A 20,231-nucleotide genomic window follows, 5' to 3' on the forward strand; every position below is an offset into this window, starting at 1 on the left:
AGGGCAGCTGAAAGCTAGATGATACTACAACAGGAGGAATAAAACACAGTGAGACCCTGTGTTTCCTTCTATTAGACTCCAAGAACACTGGCTATAAGAATTATACCTTTGAGGTGAAAGACTAGAAAATTTTTCTTAGGTATACTGATTAGAACAATAGAAAAAACCTAATGATATTGACAGCTGGGTGACCTACCTAAGAAACAGCTCAGTGTGATCACCAACAGTAAAATCTATATGTTGACAAGCCTCATTAACACACAAAGCATCCTATATGCTTTTTAGTGCTTAGTCTTAAACATGAGCAGAGATCCAATGACATTAATGAGGCAAGTGAGGAAAGCTGAAAAATGAAAGTCAGAAACTAAAATAAACAGAAAAGGTGTATCAGTGGAAACAGAGACACTACAGAAGAACATTTTATAAACTATTTAATTAATATGTTCTAAGAGGTTTGAGAAAATGCACTCATGTATAAAGAACAGGAAGATATAATTTAAAATGGCTCTTGACGATTAAAAACATGATAGAAAGAATGAAGGATTCAAAAGAAGGGTTATAAGTGGGGAAAATCTCCTAGGAAGTAGAGCACAAAGAGACAGTTAAATAGAACAGAAAGAGATAACATTGAGGACCAATCCAGAGTCAACATTCGTGTAATAAAAGTTCCAGAAAAGCAGTGAGGAAGAAATTAGTAAAGAAAAAATTCAAGAAAATTTCTCTGACTTTAAGGGGCACCTGCCTTCAGGTTAAGAGCTCACCACTGTGAAATTGTATAACACAAGAGACAAACAAAAGATCCTAAAAGCATAGGGGGTATGACAGGGAGGATGTGATAGGGAAGTCACATACTTAGGGCCTTCCAAAAATCAGAATGGCTTGAGACTTTCCAAAGACAACACTAGAGCTAGAAAACAATGGATTGTTGAAAATCGAATGCCTTCAAATTTCAAGGGAGAAAAAAAGATTTCCAAAGTAGAATTCTATATCCAGTCAAGATATTGTTCAAGTATACATAAAATGACATTTTCAAATAGGCAAGGCCTAAGATTTATTTCCATGAACAATAAATGGAGGATGTGCTGTACCAAAATAAGAAAAACACTTAAGGAAAGAGGAAGATATGAGATCCAGACAATGGGATAACAGAGAAGGACGATCTCAGCGTGACAGCTGGACATGAGGCCTAGAAATCAACCAATCCAGTTTAGAGCGAGGGAATGGACACCTCCAGGGGAGCAATGACTTTAAGAAAAAGATGAAATTGGTAAGAGTACCTGATGTGTTTGAAAGCATTAAGAGGAGATTTTCAGATACGGTGGAGAGCTTTGGAATAAATGATGTGCACATAAAAAAAAAAGTGAAGATATGTGTCACCTAAAGATAAATAAACCAACAACCAGAAAATTTGATCCCCAGGTCTTATTAAGGGTTAACTAATCAAAATGGCAGGAGTGGGAACATCTGTATTTTGTAAAAGCTTGCATGATTGTAATGTGCAGCCAAATTGTTAACTATTTGCCTAATCAGAAACTTGCAGTTTGTTGAGGGAGACATTCCCATATATTGAAAGATTTTTATGTGACAGGCATGATTTATATGCCATAATTTAATTTTTCTTGCAACAATCACATGACTTTCATACTATTACAGCCTTCATAAAATAAATGATGAGATCGAAGGAAAGAATTTATCTTACTTGCGTACATGGAAAAGCTGGGATGTGAAGACAGGCTATCAAAACCAGAATCTAAACTCAGCTGGGGTCTCTGTGTGTGTGTGTCTGTGTGCTTTCAATGAGAAATGCATAAAAACAAATTAGTGAAATAGCAGCAGAATTATAATGAATTTAAGACTGTCTTCATCGTTCTTCCCCACCACCTCATCTAGATGTGGTCTCTGCAATGGACAAGGCATGGCTATTGAGTTGGGAAAAGAATGGGTAAGGGAGGGATGGACAAAATCAGAAAAGGAAAGAATGTAAGATCTTCAGAACTGTTTGGAATTGCTCAGGAGAGGAACAAACAAAAACCATCATCTTCTGATAAGTAGCAATATTTACTCTTATTTTAACAGAAATCATTTGTTAAGTTTCACAAATGTACCAAATAATGGTCAAAACTTGCAGACCTGGAACTATTGTTTTATCTTTAAGATCCTTTCTACATTTTTGCTTTGTATTTGTGCTAACTTTTAAACGTAAATCTCAAATCTTTGCTTTTTAATTTCCAGTCTTTAGTCAGTGAATTACTCCATACCTAAAAAAAAAAAAAAAAAAGAGATTACTTCCTTAGAATATAGGCCCAGATTTATTTATAAAACACTTAAAGAATAAAGGTTGTAACAGTTCATGTTTATACTATGAATTATTCCTGCCAATAAACATCAATAATAAAGGTTCTGTTATAATCTCTCTTTTTTCCTTTTTAAAGGATTACAATTCCACCATTTACTACCTGTGAAATCTTGGAAAAGTCATTTTACAAGAATAAGCCTTACTTTTCACACCTGGGGAATATACAACTATTAAATATTAAACTGGGGCTCTTATGAAGTTTAAGTAAGAAAAATAAGCATACGATAAAATATTATTTCCTCTCCCTTTAAAAAGTTTTAATTTATTTTGAACATAATTGCTCCCAAAATTTAACCATAGTCACTAAGATTTTCTGCCTATCTTAAATATTATTTAACTCCACTGAAGAAAACTTAAATGATATAGGTCAATTTGAAGGCATTTCAGTTGACAAATAAGCTGTGTACTTATTAGGGAGCAACAAAACGCTTAATTCAAAGGAAGAAGACATGGAAAATTCTCTGATACGAAACTAAAATCTGAGGCAGGTTAGTATAGGGAAAAGAGGGAAGACATGGCAGAGAACATGGCTGTTGAAACCCGGAAACTCCCTGCTTCTAAGAGAGCCAGGAGGGAAGACCCCTTCGATACTCTGGCCACAAGTCCCATTTGGAACTTCTTCTGGGGTCAAGGGAATCCCCAGATAGCTTCAAACTCACTGGGCCCAAGCACCATGGGAAGGGGATGGGGAATTGTAAGGCAACCAATCAGAACAGCAAACAGCTGGGGACCCTCCCCAACATCAGGAAAGGGCAGGAGAAAAAGTCTTAAAAGACCTAACCCAGGGCCTTACATGCATGACTCATCCATCCTGTAGCACACCCGCAATCCATGGGATTGTGTAGTTATCCCTTTTTTTGTTTCTTAATAAACTCTTTACTCCCTTGCCTACCCTATGGTGTGTCCTTAAATTCTTTTATGCAACATAGCCAAGAACCTTGAAGTCCAAAACCCAGGGTGTTCCACTAACAAATCTATGAAAAAAATGATTTATTCCCTTTATTATACCTCATTTGCTCCAAAGAGACTTAAAGGGGACTTAAACACATAAACAAAATGGAGGTATAAATTATATCAGAAAAGGTAATAATAGTTATTATGCTTCTTGGAAAGTAAGGCACAAAGGAAATCTAACTACACAGCATTATTTCTAGTAATAGCTCCAAGTCAGTCAGAGCAAACTTTTCTGAAAGTAAAATCTAAGAGTAAGTTACCATAGTCACATGAAGATATAAGTACCAAAACAGAAAATACATTCCAAATCAAATTTACAAAAGGCAAAAAAACATTCTTTCCACAAACAGTTAACTAACATAGATGGAAAGCCTACTAGGATAAGGTGGTGAAATGAGGCTTTTTTTTTTAAGGAAGGAAAAGAGGGTTTACTCATACGCAGGAGAACAGAGATGTACAATCTCAAATCAGCATCCCTGAACTGCAGAAATTCTAATATTTTAAACCATCAGGGTGCAAATTAATAATTTGGGCAGGGCTGGACATAGGTTGAACATGGTGGGGTAGGTAACAAACCAGGGTGAGTTACAAAGTTCCAATCATTATCAGAGATTAAGGAAAGTATAGAAAAGAAGTCAATCACAAGGTTTTCTATATGGATATTAAACAGGAGGGTGGAGTAGTTACCATCACAATAGCAAGTATACACAAGGGTGAGTCTACTTCTGAAAAAAACCATAAGCTAAGGTAAGGTCAGCCTAGAATTACCAACACAATAGTAAGTATACACAAGGGAGAGGCTAAGATTTGAGTAACCATTAACAGGGGGAAAACCTGTTTAGAATGGTGCTATTCATTATTACACTATTGCAGGTCTAGGCTAAATCCAGCCAGTTTCAGGGATTTGAAATGAAGGCTTCTTTTTTTTTTTTTTAAAGATTTATTTATCCACCCCACTTCCCCACCCGCTGGCCCCCGGTTGTCTGCTCTCTGTGTCCATTCACTGTGTATTCTTCTGTGACCGCTTCTATCCTTAGCAGCACCGGGAATCTGTGTTTCCTTTTGTTGCGTTATCTTGTTGTGTCAGCTCTCCGTGTGTGTGGTGCCATTCCATTCCTGGGCAGGCTGTACTTTCTTTCACGCTGGGTGGCTCTCCTTACAGGGCACACTCCTTGCGTGTGGGGCTCTCCTACATGGTGGGCTCCCCTATGCGTGGGGCTTCCCTGCATGGCACGGCACTCCTTGCGTGCATCAGCACTGCGCATGGGTCAGCTCCACACAGGTTAAGCAGGCCCAGGGTTTGAACTGCGGACCTCCCATGTGGTAGGCAGATGCCCTATCCATTGGGCCAAGTCTGTTTCCCTGAAATGAAGGCTTCTTAATGTAATCTCCTCCCTCCCACTTCCGATCCAATATTAAATTAAATGAAAAGATAGGTACATAGGTAGGTTGATTCTCCAGCAGCAAATGCACAAGGATGGAGAGGCTCTGCCCAAAGTCCCAAACTTCAAAAGTGATAGCTAAGGAAAGATACAGAAGATTCTGAAGCAGAATGGAGCAGCTCTGTTTGGCATGGCTACTACTATGGTCCTCACATATCAGAAGCCATAGAGATGAATCAACAATCTCAGTAATTACCCAGCTCTGGAGAGAAACAAATGAATTCCACTACTTTTTTCTTCTTGTGACTTAGAGATGATACAGAGCTGAAGGAAAGAATGGGTAAAACAGAAGTGAACACCAGTACACTCCCCAGGGGAAGTGAAAATTCTAGGGCATCACAGTGAGGGTCTCCCAGATGGAAATGCAACACGTTCCCCAACTACAGGGCATGAGTCCTTTTTTTTTTTTTAAAAAAAAAAACCAATTTATTAAAGTATTAATATACCATTCATACATGACCATACATAAACAGTAAGTGTATAGTTAAAGTTGTGAACTTAACAAAACAAACATGCATAACTTCGTACAGGGCTCCCATACATCACTATACCACAAATACTTGGCATTGTTCTGAAACATTTGTAACAAACTATGAAAGAATATCATTAAGGTATTACTATTATAGTCCATATCTTACATTTGGTATATTTTTCCCACAACGCACCCTATTTTATTTTTTGTTCATAAACCATATAATTTATCCACAATCAATGGCATTTGGTATAATCACCAAGTTACATGTTTATTGCTTCAATCAACATAAGAGCATTTTCATTACTCAAAAAAACATAAAAACACACACAAAAACACAAACCACTATCATATAAGTTAGCATTACAATAACAAATCCTATTACGTGCTTCACCATTTCTATTCATTTCCAAAAATTAATACACATCCTTTTTACCAATTCTGCACAAATTAAACCTGAGCTTCCATTCTCTAACCACATTCTACTCTCTGGTTACTTATATTCTAACTATTAACTCCATGAGTATACTTATTACATTTAGTTCAGCGAAATGATACAATGATACCAAAAATTCCTTTTGTCCCTAGCTTGCTTCACTTAACATAATATCCTCCAGGTTCATCCATGTTGTCATATGCTTCACAACTTCATTTCTTCTTACAGCTGAATAAAATTCATCCTGTGTATATACCACAGTTTATCCATTCATCAGCTGATGGACACCTAGGTGGTTTTAATCTTTTGGCAACTGTGAATAATGCCACCATGAACATTGGTGTACAGATCTTTTCATGTACCTGCTCTCAGATCTTCTGGGTATATGCCTAGGAGCAGTATTGCTGGGTCACATGGCAGATCTATATCTAACTTCCTTAGGAAAGGCCAAACAGTCTTGCACAGTGGCTGTACCTTTCTACATACATTCCCACCGACAGTGAATAAGCATTCCTATCTCTCCACATCCTTTCCAACACTTGTAGTTTTCTGTGTTTTTAATAATGACCATTCTGATAGGTGTGAAATACCTCACTGTAGTTTTGATTTGAATTTTCCTAATAGCCAGTGATATTGAATATTTTTTCAAGTGTTTTTTCACCATTTATATTTCTTCTTTAGAAAAATGTCTATCAGGTCTTTTGCCCATTTTTAAATTGGGTCATTTATCTTTTTATTATTGAGTTGTAGGATCTCTTCTTTTCTTAAAAGAAATCAATTTTATTAGTACATATTAATAAAGTATACAATTCATCCAAAGTATACAATCAATGATATTTAGTATAATCACATAGTTGTGCGTTTATCACTTCAATCATTATTAGAGCATTTTCATTATTTCAATAATAATAAACAAAAAACAGACAAGAAAATTCTTCACCTCTCAATCTCTACACTTCCGCTGTTTACATAGCTGCTATTTCTGGCTATTCTTGCACAATTAAATTTTTTAAATTTATTAAGCAGTTTTATTGAGATACATTCATGTACCATATGATCTACCCAAAGTGTATAATCAATGCCTTTTAGCAGAATCACAATGTTGTGCATTCGTCACCACAAAAAGTTTTAGAATATCATTACTCCAAGAAGAAAAACTCCACACCCCTTAGTAGTCTTTCCCCAGCCCTACATAACTAATTTCATCTTTATAGATTTATAGTTATATTTTATATAAATGGAATCATAATATGCAGTACTTTGTATCTGGTTTCTTTCACTTAGCATTAATGTTTTTTTTTCTGTCTGATACTAACATCTTGTAGTATTAATATACATTTGTTCAGCTTCAAGGAAAAATGGTCTTATAAAAGCAATTTTCCCCATATACATAGTTCACGTACAGTTTTACTATGCTATACACTCTCATGTCATATTTTTTAGCTTTTCTTTTAGTAACATACATGACCTTAGACTTTCTGTTTAAATCACTTTCATACCCACATAATAGTACTGCTAGTTACAAGCATTATGTTGGGCTTTCACCTTTACTATTCATTTCAAAAGATTAACACACATTCTTTTTACCAATTCTGCACAAGTTAACCCTCAGCTTTCTATTCTCTAACCTCATTCTATTTTCTGGTGATCCATATTCAAGTTAATAACTCCATTAAATTATATATTTAGTTTATAGTAGCATGATCACAGCGTTTGTCCTTTTGTATCTGGCTTGCTTCACTCAACATTCTCTGGGTTCATCCATGTTGTCATATGTTTTATGACTTCACTTCTTCTTACAGCTGCATAATATTCCATCGTGTGAATACAGTTTATCCATTCATTGGTCAATGGACACCTAGCATGTTTAAAACTTTTGGCAATTATGGATAACACTGTTATGAATATCAGTGTGCAGGTGTCTGTTCATGTTACTGCTCTCAGTTCTTCTGGATATAACTCAGTAGCGGTATTGCCAGGTTACGTGGCAAGTCTATATTCAATTACTTTAGGAACTGCCAAACAGTCCTCCACAGTGACTGTACCATTCTACATTCCCACCAACAGTGAATAAGTGTTCCTATCATCTACATCCTCTCCAACACTTGTAATTCTGTCTTTATAATAGTGGAAATCTTATAGGTGTGAAACAATACATGTGAAATGATACCTCATTGAGGGAAATGCATTTCCCTCATCATAAGCGATGTTGAGCATTTTTTCACTCTTCTTTTGACATTTATATTTCTTCTTTGGTCAAATGTCTATTCAAGTCTTTTCCCTATTTTTAAATTGGGTCATTTGTCTTTTTATAGTTGAGCTGTAGCATCTCTTTATATGTCATAGATATTAAACACTTATACATGTGATTTCCAAATATTTTCTCCTATTGAGTTGGCTTCCCTTTCACCCTTTTGCCAAAGCACTATGAGGTGAAAAAGTGTTTAATTTTGACAAGGTCCCAATTACTTATGTTTTCTTTTGTTGCATGTACTTTGGGTATAAGGTCCAAGAAAGCACCTCCTACCAAAGGTCTTTAAGATATTTCCCTACATTTCCTTCTAATAGTTTTATGGTCCTGGCTTTTATATTTAGGTCTTTGATCCATTTTGAGCTGAGTCTTACATAGGGAGTGAGATAGGCAGCCTCGCTCATTCTTTTGGTTATGGATATCCAGTTCTCCCAGGACCATTTGTTCAAGAGACTGTTTTGTCCCATCAACATGGGCTTGGTAAGTTTGTCAAACACCAGTTGACCGTAGAGATGAGGGTTAATTTCCGGACTCTCAATTCTATTCCACTAATTGATGTGTCTATCTTTACGCCAATATCTTGCTGTTCTGACCACTGTAGCTTTATAATACACTTCAAGATTGTGAGGTGCACTCCTTGAGCGTGGGACTCCCCTACGCAGGGGACACCCCTGCATCGCACAGCACTCCTTGTGCACATCAGCACTGCGCATGGGCCAGCTCACCACATGGGTCAGGAGGCCCTGGGTTTGAACCCTGGACCTCCCATGTGGTAGGTGGATGCTCTATCAGTTGAGCCAAATCTACTTCCCTCTGTTATTTTTCTATCCAAGATTTCAAAAATTTTTGTGTGCATCCAGTGTCTTAATGTTTTTTATTTCTTTAGCCATATTGTCCTTCAACTCCATATTTTGATTTAGGAGATTTGTATGAACTTCACTGATTAGTTATTTTAAGTCCTGTGTCTCATCTGGAGCTTTGATTTGTCCTTTTGCCTGAGGCACATCTTCCTTTATCTTAGTATAGCTTGTAATTTTTTCTGCTATAAACAGGGTATGCTGAGCATACCCTGATGCCTGGGGATTTACTGTTATGTAGCAGTGTTCTTTGACTCTTGGTTCAACTTGTGCTAGATATTTAGGATTGCCCTGTTTAACTGCTCAAACCAGGGTTAAGAACCCAGTAATGGGGTGCAGACCAATTTACAAGGGCCTTGGAGAGAGGGGCAGTTAAGGTACCTGCTTGCCTCTTTTATTCATTATTATTTTTCCTTTTTTGGGCACTTTTCCGGTCTAGCCAGCAGATGGCACTCTTGGGCAGACGGCTCAGCCCAGACCCCAGGTGCTAGAATGCATTCATTTTAACTCTTAGGTGGGTTGTACAGAAACAATGTCTTCAGGTCTGGCCAAGCCTCACAAACAAACTTTCTCAGAAGCTGTTCTCCTCCCTTGGTCAGTCACACCCTTCCTCTCTCTGCCTCCTCAGCAACCACCCCAGGACAGTAGGGAGGGTGCTTGAGAAGGCAAATTATCTTTAGCTCCCTGCATGCTCTCAGTTCAAACAATGCTGGTGCTCCACCCGGCCTGGACTTACGCAACTCCTCCAATGCAATACACCAAGTTTGCTGGCCAAAACCTGATTTTGCTGTAGGTTGTGTTTCTACTCCCCTCTTTCTGGGGAAAAAGGACTCTTGCCTCTCAGTCTGCAGCCGCAGCATCCCATAGCCGCTACAGTCCGCAGACACTGTCTGCTATAAAGGTAGCAGTTGCTGCTGCTTCTGCAACTTTACTTAGATTTTTCAGCCAGCCGAGACTCTTTTCCTTGACCCCTCTCTTCTGGGTGTTGTCCTGAGCCCCAAAGCAGCCTTCCAGACAGTCTCCGTCTGAACTCTTATTTTTTCTGGGAAAGGAGTGATCCTTCTGCCTCTCTAACCCTCCATCTTCCAGGACGTCTCCAGGGCATGAATCCTGATATGGTATTGTGTGAGCAGTAAGACTCAGAGGAGAAAACTTTCACAGAAAAACGGAAAAATATCAGAGTTAGTTAGCAAAAATCTAAACTGAGTTTAGAGTAATGTATACAGGTCACCATGACCTACTTGAAGAGACAGGCAAAAGAAAAGTTGGAAGCTGCAAAGTGTTTTAAGAATTCTGTCTAGAAGAAAAATATATCCCAAAGAAAATGAAGACATCCCTCACAAGTACTACAAGAAAATAAACAAGAACTAAAGATAAAAAATTACAGAATGAGAAAAGAATCTAAAAATTAAATAAACGAATTGATCAAATATCTTTTATTAAAACTAATATATAAGAAACACAAAGGATGAGAATAGGCATACTTGAAAATGAAAGTACGATCGAGAAAGGCTAAGATAATAAGGGAAAACTATATAAAACTGGGGAACAAGATAAGCCAACCTTAGGATAATTGGTATCCCTAAAATACAAAAAAGGCCAAAAAGCAGGCCTGAAGGAAGGAAGCCTCTCCAGCAGCAAATACATAAGGATGGAGAGGCAAAGCCACAAACATCAAAAAGGGATACCCTAGGGAAGTAGATTTGGCCCAGTGGTTAGGGCGTCTGCCTACCACATGGGAGGTCCGCGGTTCAAACCCCGGGCCTCCTTGACCCGTGTGGAGCTGGCCCATGTGCAGTACTGATGCGCGGAAGGAGTGCCCTGCCATGCAGGGGTGTTCCCCATGTAGGGGAGCCCCACACGCAAGAAGCGTGCCCCATAAGGAGAGTCGCCCAGCGCGAAAGAAAGTGCAGCCTGCCTAAGAATGGCGCCACCCACATGGAGAGCTAACGCAACAAGATGACGCAACAAAAGGAGAGCTGACTCAACAAAAAGAAACACAGATTCCTGTGCCACTGACAACAACAGAAGTGGACAAAGAAGAAGACGCAGCAAATAGACAGAGAGAACAGACAATTGGGGTGGGGTGGGGGTAAGGGGAAATAAATAAATCTTAAAAAAAAAAAAAAAAAAGGGGATAGCCAAGGAAAATATAAGACTGTGAAGAACAGAGCAGTCTTTTTGACAAAGTTCATCACTTTGGTCTCACCAGAAGTCATAGAGATGAATCAACAAAACCCAATAAAAGTAAAAATTATTCGTAAATATATATCTTGGTTCCCCCAAAAGCAGGGCCTGAGAAAAGAAGTGTGTGCAGGTAGTATATCTGGGAGGTGATTCCTGAGGGCAAAAGTGATGGCCAGAAACAGTGAAGGGGAAGGAGGAAAAGTTAATTTAACAGCAACACTATAATATTCTCGAATTAATCCCAAAGCTGTACTGTGTTGATAATGGAGGTGTATGGAAAAAATGTGCCAAATGTATGCTTTGGGTCATGGTTGGTGGTAATAGTCTGATGATATTATCTAATAATCTGTAACAAATGTTCCACCATGGTGAGGTGTGTTGGAGAAGGGGTGCTGTATGGGAAATCTACACATCTGTATGATTGTTTTGCAAGTGCACAACCTTTGTAATAAAAACGTATTTTTTAAAAAAATAGTGTAGGTTGGGGGAACAATACACCAAATATAAGATAAGGACTATAAGATAAGGGCTATAGTTGGTAGTAACATTTTGATGATGCTCTTGCATAGTTTGTAACAAATGTTTTGTAACAACACAAAGTGTTGGAGAGGTGATGTATGAGACCCCTGTATGATGTTATGTATGTTTATTTTGTAAGTTCACAATCTTTACACTTATTGTTTATACATGTGCATGTATGAACGATATACTTCAATAAAAAATATATTAAAAAAAAGTTAATTTAAGAGTATGCCATCAAGGTCACTGCTATAGGCAGAGGGAGCTTAATTCCCATGGATCTCCTAAGAAGCATGCACAGTGTCTACTGAAATTGTCTCTCCAAATATCGGAAATAGTTTCCATCCCCCACTGATGAAGGACTGTCCTTGGGGGTGTTAACTCTGCCACACTTGAGCTGAATATGTACTGGGAGAAGCAATCTCCAGAGAGGATGCAAGGCAATTAGCAATAAGTGAGTGCAGGCAGACAAGAAACTTTCCACACAAGTAGCAGCTGGAATCAGAAGTATAACCAAGGTTATGTGAAATAGACACCATATTCCATAAAAGAGAAAATTTCTCTGAAATAAAGAATCAAATCTAAATTGTGGTACACTCCTGCAATGGCAAACCACTCACCAATAAAATGAAAGAAATAGATCTCCATGCCCCAATATGGATAAATCAGTTTTAAAAATAGAGCCAAACAAAAAGCTTGAGCGCAGAAGGATAAAGTTTGATACCATCTGTATAAAATTTAATAACATGCAAAATAATACTAGGGATATAATCATAGGTAGTAAGAGACACGCATAGAAATGATCAACACATACTTCAAGATAGATTTTACCTCTTGTGTGAGTAAAGAGAGTTTACAGCCAGGGACAGGTACCCAGTGGATTTAATCATATTTGCATAATTTTATATTTCAAGCTGGGTTGTGGGTACATAGGATATTAATTATATTCCCCTCTCTGATTAACTATTTCCTTAAAAAAAAAAAAAAGGAACAAACTGAATCTTCAGATTGAAATAAATTACCACGCCTTGAAATTTTAATACAGAAAATTCAACATCCAGATACATATTCTGGTTAAATTACTAAATTTCAAAAATAAAGCATCCAACTAAGAAAACTCCCTGGGAAATGAAACAAATGTTACTTTGGCGCCATGTTACCTAATCACAAAGATCATGATCTGGTTAAAGCAGGTAATTTAGTAATGATATTATACAGGACTAAATTCATTCAATGGAGAAGTTACAAACTATTCTGCTTGTTTCACATACTCAGTTATTTTTAATTTGAATTAGTTGCCAAAATTTTAAAATTGGAAAATTTTAGAACAATAAGATTGTTCTGTGCATTTGCATTTTGGTATCCGGAGAGAAAATTCAAAATCAGAAATAAACAATTTGATGTTATTCCTTTATTTCTAAAAGGAAGATTTTTTCTTTTTCATTTTATCTTTTTAAAAAAAGATACATAGATCACACAAAATGTTACATTAAAAAATATAAGAGGTTCCCATATATCCCACACCCCACACCTCCTACTCCACTCATGTCGACTTCTGTCATTAGTGTGGTACATTCATTGCATCTGATGAGTACATTTTGGAGCACTCTACACACCATGGATTTATAGTTTATGTTGTAGTTTACACTTTCTCCCAGTCCAGTCAGTGGGTTATAGCAGGATATATAATGTCCTGCATCTGTCCCTGATATATCACTGACAACCACTCCAAGTCCCAAAAATGCCCCAATATCACACCTCTAAAAGGAAAAATTTTTATATGATTTCTAAATCTATTATCATATCGAAACATGCTAATTTTCTAATAATTAAACCTAATTTTGGTATTTCTTGGGTTATTTTATTGGAGTAATCATGACTTCTTGAAAAAAAGGGAGCAAAGTTTAAAAAAAATTAACCACTTTTGATAAAAATCTAATTCTAAAGAAACCCAACCAATTAATCCATAAAACAGGAAAAAGACGTGTGGTAAGCATCCTATCCAATTAAATATAAAAAGAATAAAGTTGTACAGATATGGTTAATAAACAGAATATAAGTGTTTAAACTTTGAGTAAAGGAGTTAACCAACACTTGGGAAAAGAAAGGAATGTTATACTAAATGTGAGTGTGCTACAGAAAGAGTAGGGCATTCAGACTGTCTAAATTTCAAACATCAAGATTTTTAAAAAAGACTATAAATTATAATGTTTTTCACAATCCCCTTTTCTTTTTTTTTTTTTTTAAAGATTTATTTTTATTTATTTAATTCCCCTCCCCTACCCCGGATGTCTGTTTTCTGAGTCTTTTTGCTGCGTCTTGTTTCTTTGTCCGCTTCTGTTGTCGTCAGCAGCACGGGAAGTGTGGGCGGCACCATTCCTCAGCAGGCTGCTCCCTCCTTCGCGCTGGGCGGCTCTCCTTATGGGTGCACTCCTTGTGCGTGGGGCTCCCCTACGCGGGGGACACCCCTGCGTGGCACGGCACTCCTTGCACGCATCAGCACTGCGCATGGGCCAGCTCCACACGGGTCAAGGAGGCCCGGGGTTTGAACCGTGGACCTCCCATGTGGTAGGCAGACGCCCTAACCACTGGGCCAAAGTCCGTTTCCCACAATCCCCTTTTCTAACTGTAGAGGAACCATTTAGGAACTACATCAGTAATTCTTTGGATTGCACTTCACTTTTTCTTTCCTTAAATTTTTTTTTTAAGATTTATTTATTTATTTTCTCTCCCCTCCCCCCCCGCAAGTTGTCTGCTTTCTGTGTCCATTCATTCTGTGTTCTTCCATGACCCCTTCTATCCTTATCAGCGGCACCGGGAATCTGCTTCTTTTTGTTGTGTCATCTTTTTGTGTCAGCTCTCCATGGGTGCGGCACCATTCTTGGGCAGGCTGCACTTTCTTTCACGCTGGATGGTTCTCCTTATGGGGTGCACTCCTTGCACGTGGGACTCCCCTACGTGGGGGACACCCCTGCGTGGCACGGCACTCCTTGTGCGCATCAGCAATGCGCATGGGCTAGCTCCACACGGGTCAAGGAGGCCCGGGGTTTGAACCGTGGACCTCCCATGTGGTAGGCAGACGCCCTATCCACTGGGCCAAGTCCACTTCCCCTCTTAAATTAATTATTGTTAATATTTTTTATTTAGAAACAGCATTTCAATAATGGGTACATGGGGATACTTACATATTTTTAGTATGTTGGGTATTTTCCATAATAAAACCTTTTAAAATATAAGAAAAAAAACACATTATATGGATGGTGATGATGGTAGCAAAACATTGTGAACATTAATTAACAGCACTGTATTAAATATTTAACAAGTGGTTAAAGGGGAAATTATAGGTTGTATATATCTTACTAGAATAAAAATTTTAAAAAAACATAACTATAAGGTTTTTGTCCTATGCTTGTCTACATTAAGATGAGATATATTATAGGACTGTATAACACAGTGAACCCTAATGAAAACCATGGACTATAGCTAGTGGTAGAATTATAAAAAATGTTTTCATCAATTGTAACAAATGTACCACACTAATACAATGTGTTAATAATAGAGGGGTATACGGGAACTCTGTATTTTATGCATGATTCTTCTCTAACCATACAAAAAAAATTCACTACAACACAGCTCAATTATTATAAAAAATCTGTCCAGTGTTCCTTTCCTCCTTTCTTTTTTTCTGCTTGTGTAACTGCACAGAAATATGTATGAAATAAATTTCAATTAACGTTGATGGTGATTATTTAGAGGGGAGTTTGTTTTTAATTGTGTACTTCTAAAAAAGTTCTTATTGCTTAATTCTTTACAATGAGCAGGCATTATTTTTGCAAAAATGAGACTTTTTTCTCTACAAAACCAGTTTGACAAAAGTACTATTAGGAATTCCTACTGAAAATTAAAGCAGTATGGTTCAGATTTTAGCTTTCTGATAACCTAACTTCAAACGGTGAGAAAACATTCACTTAGGATTAAAGAAAAATAATTAAGTTCCTGACACCAGAGAGTCCCCGGAGTGGTTATAGTGGGGAGGAGGATTCAAACTACCCTGCTCTTAAATATTCTAATATAATAACATAATGGGCAATATTTATTGAGTGCTTACAGTATAGCAAACACAATCTAAGCATTCTCTATGTATTAATTCAGTGAATCCTAACAACTACTCCAAAAGGTAGCTATTATTTTCCATATTTTACAGATGAGGTACAGAAAATTTACCAAGCTATCAGTGGAGAAGCTGGATTTGAAGCCAACAGTCTTCTCCATTAATGCTTTTAATGATTGCATCATGGTTCCCACACTTTGCTCTACGTTAGAATGACCTGGGATCTTAAAGAAAAATACTGATCCCTAGCTGTCACATGAAAATATTCTAATTAGTGAGGATGAGATGGGCCATAGAAGGTTTAAAAAGTTCTTCAACTTTAATGTGCAGCAAAGTGTCGGGACCACCGCACTCCAGGTCCCTGATGGGTAGTGGAGATCAAGTCTGAATGCACATCAGATTCAGAAGATGACTTTTATAACTTTAAGGCCCCTGCCCCACCCCAGACCAATTAAACTGGTATATGTGGAGGTGCAGCCCAGGCACAGGTAGTTTTAAGTGCTCCTCAGGTGATTCCAGTCTGCAGACAAGGCTTGAAAGTCATGCATAGGGAGATCTCACCAGTTGCCCCCCACTTTAACCTTCAGTGCCCAGCTAGTGAATGCCTTTGGCAGGAGGTATGTCTTTCTCTCAAAAGGGTGGAGCAAAACAAAAGGGGGGGGGAGAAGAAAAAAAGAAAGGATGAGAACCACTGTCAAGGAGTCAAATGTAGAGAGCCTGATTTTTAAATATACCTACGTATTTGTGGGTTTAGAATTATTCTGGATATAATAATACTTTCATCAACTGCTAGGATTGGAGTTGTGCTTTCTCTGACCGAAATTTGGCCTTAGCTACAGGGTTTCTTTTTTTCCCCCTCTTTAGGTAAAGCATCTCTCCTGGTATTCATCTAGGACTAGCATACGGATATGCTTTGGGGTATAAAAAGGGCCTATCAATAATTACCTACTTGAGGTCTAGGCCCCCTCATGCTGATGAATAAAATGTCTTACAAAACAAAATATGTTAAAAGTTTATTCAATGAAGATGAAACAATAAAAGACAGCAATAGCAAAACAAAAATTTTTTTTACAACAAAAATTTTATCGGAGAAATAAAATTTACAAAATATGAGGTACAATCCTTGAGAAAGAAATTAAATAATTCAGCACAACTTACCCTGTCCTAAGAAACAAACCTGAGGTTGAAAGCACAGAGGACTTCTCAAGGGAGTGTCAAAAGCGAAAATTCTCAGCTCCTGGCTCTGGTTTGGGAACCTAAAACCTGAGAGTCTAATACATAATATAATAATGGCTAATAGGTACTGAATGCTTACAACGTACTAGGCACAATCTAGCCCTATTTTTAGGAACATAAGACCAGTGATTCTAATATTTAGAATAGAATTTTTGGCTCTCAGGGTGCGCAGTATGAGAAAGCATATTAATTAATTAGCTTGTGAGCTGATTAACCATTCCATTCCCTTCCATACAGGCACACAGATTCCTACTTCTAGCACCCAGGTAGTGAACACAAAGCCAAAAGATATGCTATAGTCTGGCTCTAGACAGGTGCTAAATTCAGTTAGGGGTTAAACTTGCCAGGTTCAGGATCAAAATCTCTGGTAACTGCATAAAAACCCTAATTTTGCTAATGATAAAAGAGATCCATATCCTTTAAGCCAGATAAAGAGGTGGCAGGGCTGGTATCTTCTACAAAATTAGGTGTGTATTTTATCAGACTACAAGGCATGAGTCTTAAAATTCTTCAAAGATTGCCAATCACTGTTGCAGACCTTAAATTACTTAGTCAATTACCACTAGTTTTTTCTTTTTTTTCAAAGATTTATTTTTATTTATTTCTCCCCCCCCTCCCGCCTTGGTTGTCTGTTCTCTGTGTCCATTTGCTGCGTCGTCATCTTTGTCTGCTTCTGTTATTGTCAGCGGCATAGGAATCTGTGTTTCTTTTTGTTGCATCATCTTGTGTCAGCTCTCCGTGTGGGCAGCGCCATTCTTAGGCAGGCTGCACTTTCTTTCGCGCTGGGAGGCTCTCCTTACGGGGTGCACTCCTTGTGCATGGGGCTCCCCTACGCTGGGGGGGGGGACACACCCCTGCGTGGGGCGGCACTCCTTGCGCACATTAGCGCTGCGCATGGGCCAGCTCCACACGGGTCAAGGAGGCCTGGGGTTTGAACCGCGGACCTCCCGTGTAGTAGACGGACGCCCTAACCCCTGGGCCAAGTCCGCTTCCCTCATTTCTTTCTTACTTCTTGCTCTATTATATAATCAGGTCAAGTTCCACACATTTGTGACCAAGAGCCAATGCATAAGCACTCTTCCATTTGCAAAGACTTTTCTCAGGAACAGGTAGATATGGATTAGCTCAAAGATCCAAACAAGGGCTCCATGGAGGCAAACAAGTTAGCAGCTGAAACTAGGTTCAGAAGAGAACTTCCTAAATTACTCAGAAGGCACGTTATTATCATTCATTTATAATGAAAGGAATTGAGTACAGCTCTGCATAGAACTTGTGGTTATAAGCAGAACTGAGTGCTGGAGGACCGGTGAGAGAGAATAGGTTAGAAGCAAAGTACACACCTATGTGAACTCAGTCAGTCCTGTCATTGACCTGGATTTCCATGAATATCTTCCCAACATAAATATTTTGGTTGATGACTAGATGACAACAATTGGTCAACAAGTGCAATTGCTTTTTGAGTCTGCACCTGAAATCTGATAATAAAACTCTGTTATCAACAGAGCCATGGAGGCTTGTCTTCCTACTGACTATGTTAGCAGCGTGTTTCCTCTATCAAGTTACATAAATAAAAGAAGTTAATGAGGAGGAGAGCTTAGGTTCATTTAAAAGGAACCAGCTATATGACAATTAAATGCAATTCATGATCCTATAATGGGGAAGAAAAAAAACCCACAGTATTGAAAAAACAGACAAAACTGGAATATGGACTGTAGTTTAGATCAAAGTATTACATGGATGTTATGTGACTCTAATAACTATTCTGTGGTTATGTAAGATAAGCCTTTTTCTTAGGAAATAAACACATGTTAATAAGTAAAGCAGCATGATACATGAGATCTAGTTTCAAATGGTACAGAAAAAGAGAATGATGAAGCAAATGCAGTAAAATGTTAAAAACTGGTTATGGGAAGCGGACTTGGCCCAATGGATAGGGCGTCTGCCTACCACATGGGAGGTCCACAGTTCAAACCCCGGGCCTCCTTGACCCGTGTGGAGCTGGCCCATGCGCAGTGCTGATGCGTGCAAGGAATGCCCTGCCACGCAGGGGTGTGCCCTGTGTAGGGGGGCGCCACGCACAAGGAGTGCACCCCGTAAGGAGAGCCGCCCAGCGCGAAAGAAAGTGCAGCCTGCCCAGGAATGGCACTGCACACACGGAGAGCTGACACAGCAAGATGACTCAACAAAAAGAAACACAGATTCCTAGTGCGGTCACAGAATAACAAATAGTGAATGGACACAGAGAGCAATTCTCTGGAAGGGGGGAAGAGGGGAGAGAAATAAATTAAAAAAAAAAAATCTTAAAAAAACACAAAAAAACTGGTTAACTTGATAAAGGGAATATGGAGTGCTATTACAACTTTCTGCAAGTTTGAAATTATTTCAAAAATAAAGGAAAAAAATTAAAATGAACCAGCTGAAATTTCTTTTAAATTTAACATCAAAACTTAAATGAAAAATGAATAAAAAAGAAAAAAACTTAAACAAAAAGGAAGCGAGAAATGGAAACAAACAGCCATTATGTTTTATGAGCCACACATAGTTCTGGGCATTTTATAAATTTTATTCTGCAGAATACAGCACTCTGGATTTGAAGTCAAATAGTTGGGTTGGTAGTACCATTATGTTATTTCGTAACTTTGATTAACTGTATGCCCTATGTTACTTCTTTCACTTTCCTATGTCCTCTTTTAGTTTGCCAAAGGGCTGCCAATGCAAAATACCAGAACTGTGTTGGCTTTTATAAAGGGTATATATTTGGGGTAAAAGCTTACCGTTCCAAGGCCATGAAAATTCCAAACCAAGGCACCATCAGAGATATTTTCTCACCAAAGTTAGCTACTGTTGATCCTGGAATTGTTGCCATGTGGTGAAGCACAATGGCCTCCAATCTCTGCAGAGATCTCTGCCTTCCCTCCAGAATCTACCATCTCTTGGAGCTCAGCTGTGGGCATCCAGGAATAAGGCTTGCCTCTTTCTGTGCTGCAGCTCTTTGAGCCTCTCAGAGGCTTCTGTTTTCCTGCAGTCCTCTCTCTCACATTACAGAATCAAATATGCCAGCTCCCTTTTCCCTCTGTCTGTCTGTGTGAGTCCATTTATATCAGACCCAGCAAAGAGGCAGGGACTCAATCTGAGTCACACCTCACTGACATAGCTCAATCCAAAGCCTTAAAGTACTCTAATCAAAGGCCTCTCATTTGAATTTAATGCAATCAAAGGGTATCATGTCAAGAGGAATAGTTTACAAACATAATCTTTCTCTTTTTGGGATTCATAAAATAATCTTAAACTACCACATACCCACTAGAATGGCTGTTACTGTATAATGGAAAGTATTAATATGAAGTAGAGAAATAGGAACTTTTGTTCACTCCTGGTGGGAATATAAAACAGTACTCGAGCTATGAAAA

At 38.3% G+C, this 20,231-nt stretch overlaps 1 protein-coding gene across 4 annotated transcripts in view; it reads right to left on the reverse strand.

Moving 5' to 3' along the window:
* The window catches only part of RARS2 (arginyl-tRNA synthetase 2, mitochondrial), an 87,950-nt gene that overhangs the window by 63,951 nt on the left and 3,768 nt on the right, over nucleotides 1-20,231 (reverse strand). The gene's annotated exons all lie outside the window — the stretch shown is intronic.

This window comes from Dasypus novemcinctus, chromosome 11 (assembly GCF_030445035.2).
Source record: "Dasypus novemcinctus isolate mDasNov1 chromosome 11, mDasNov1.1.hap2, whole genome shotgun sequence".
NCBI classification, from domain to species: domain Eukaryota; kingdom Metazoa; phylum Chordata; class Mammalia; order Cingulata; family Dasypodidae; genus Dasypus; species Dasypus novemcinctus.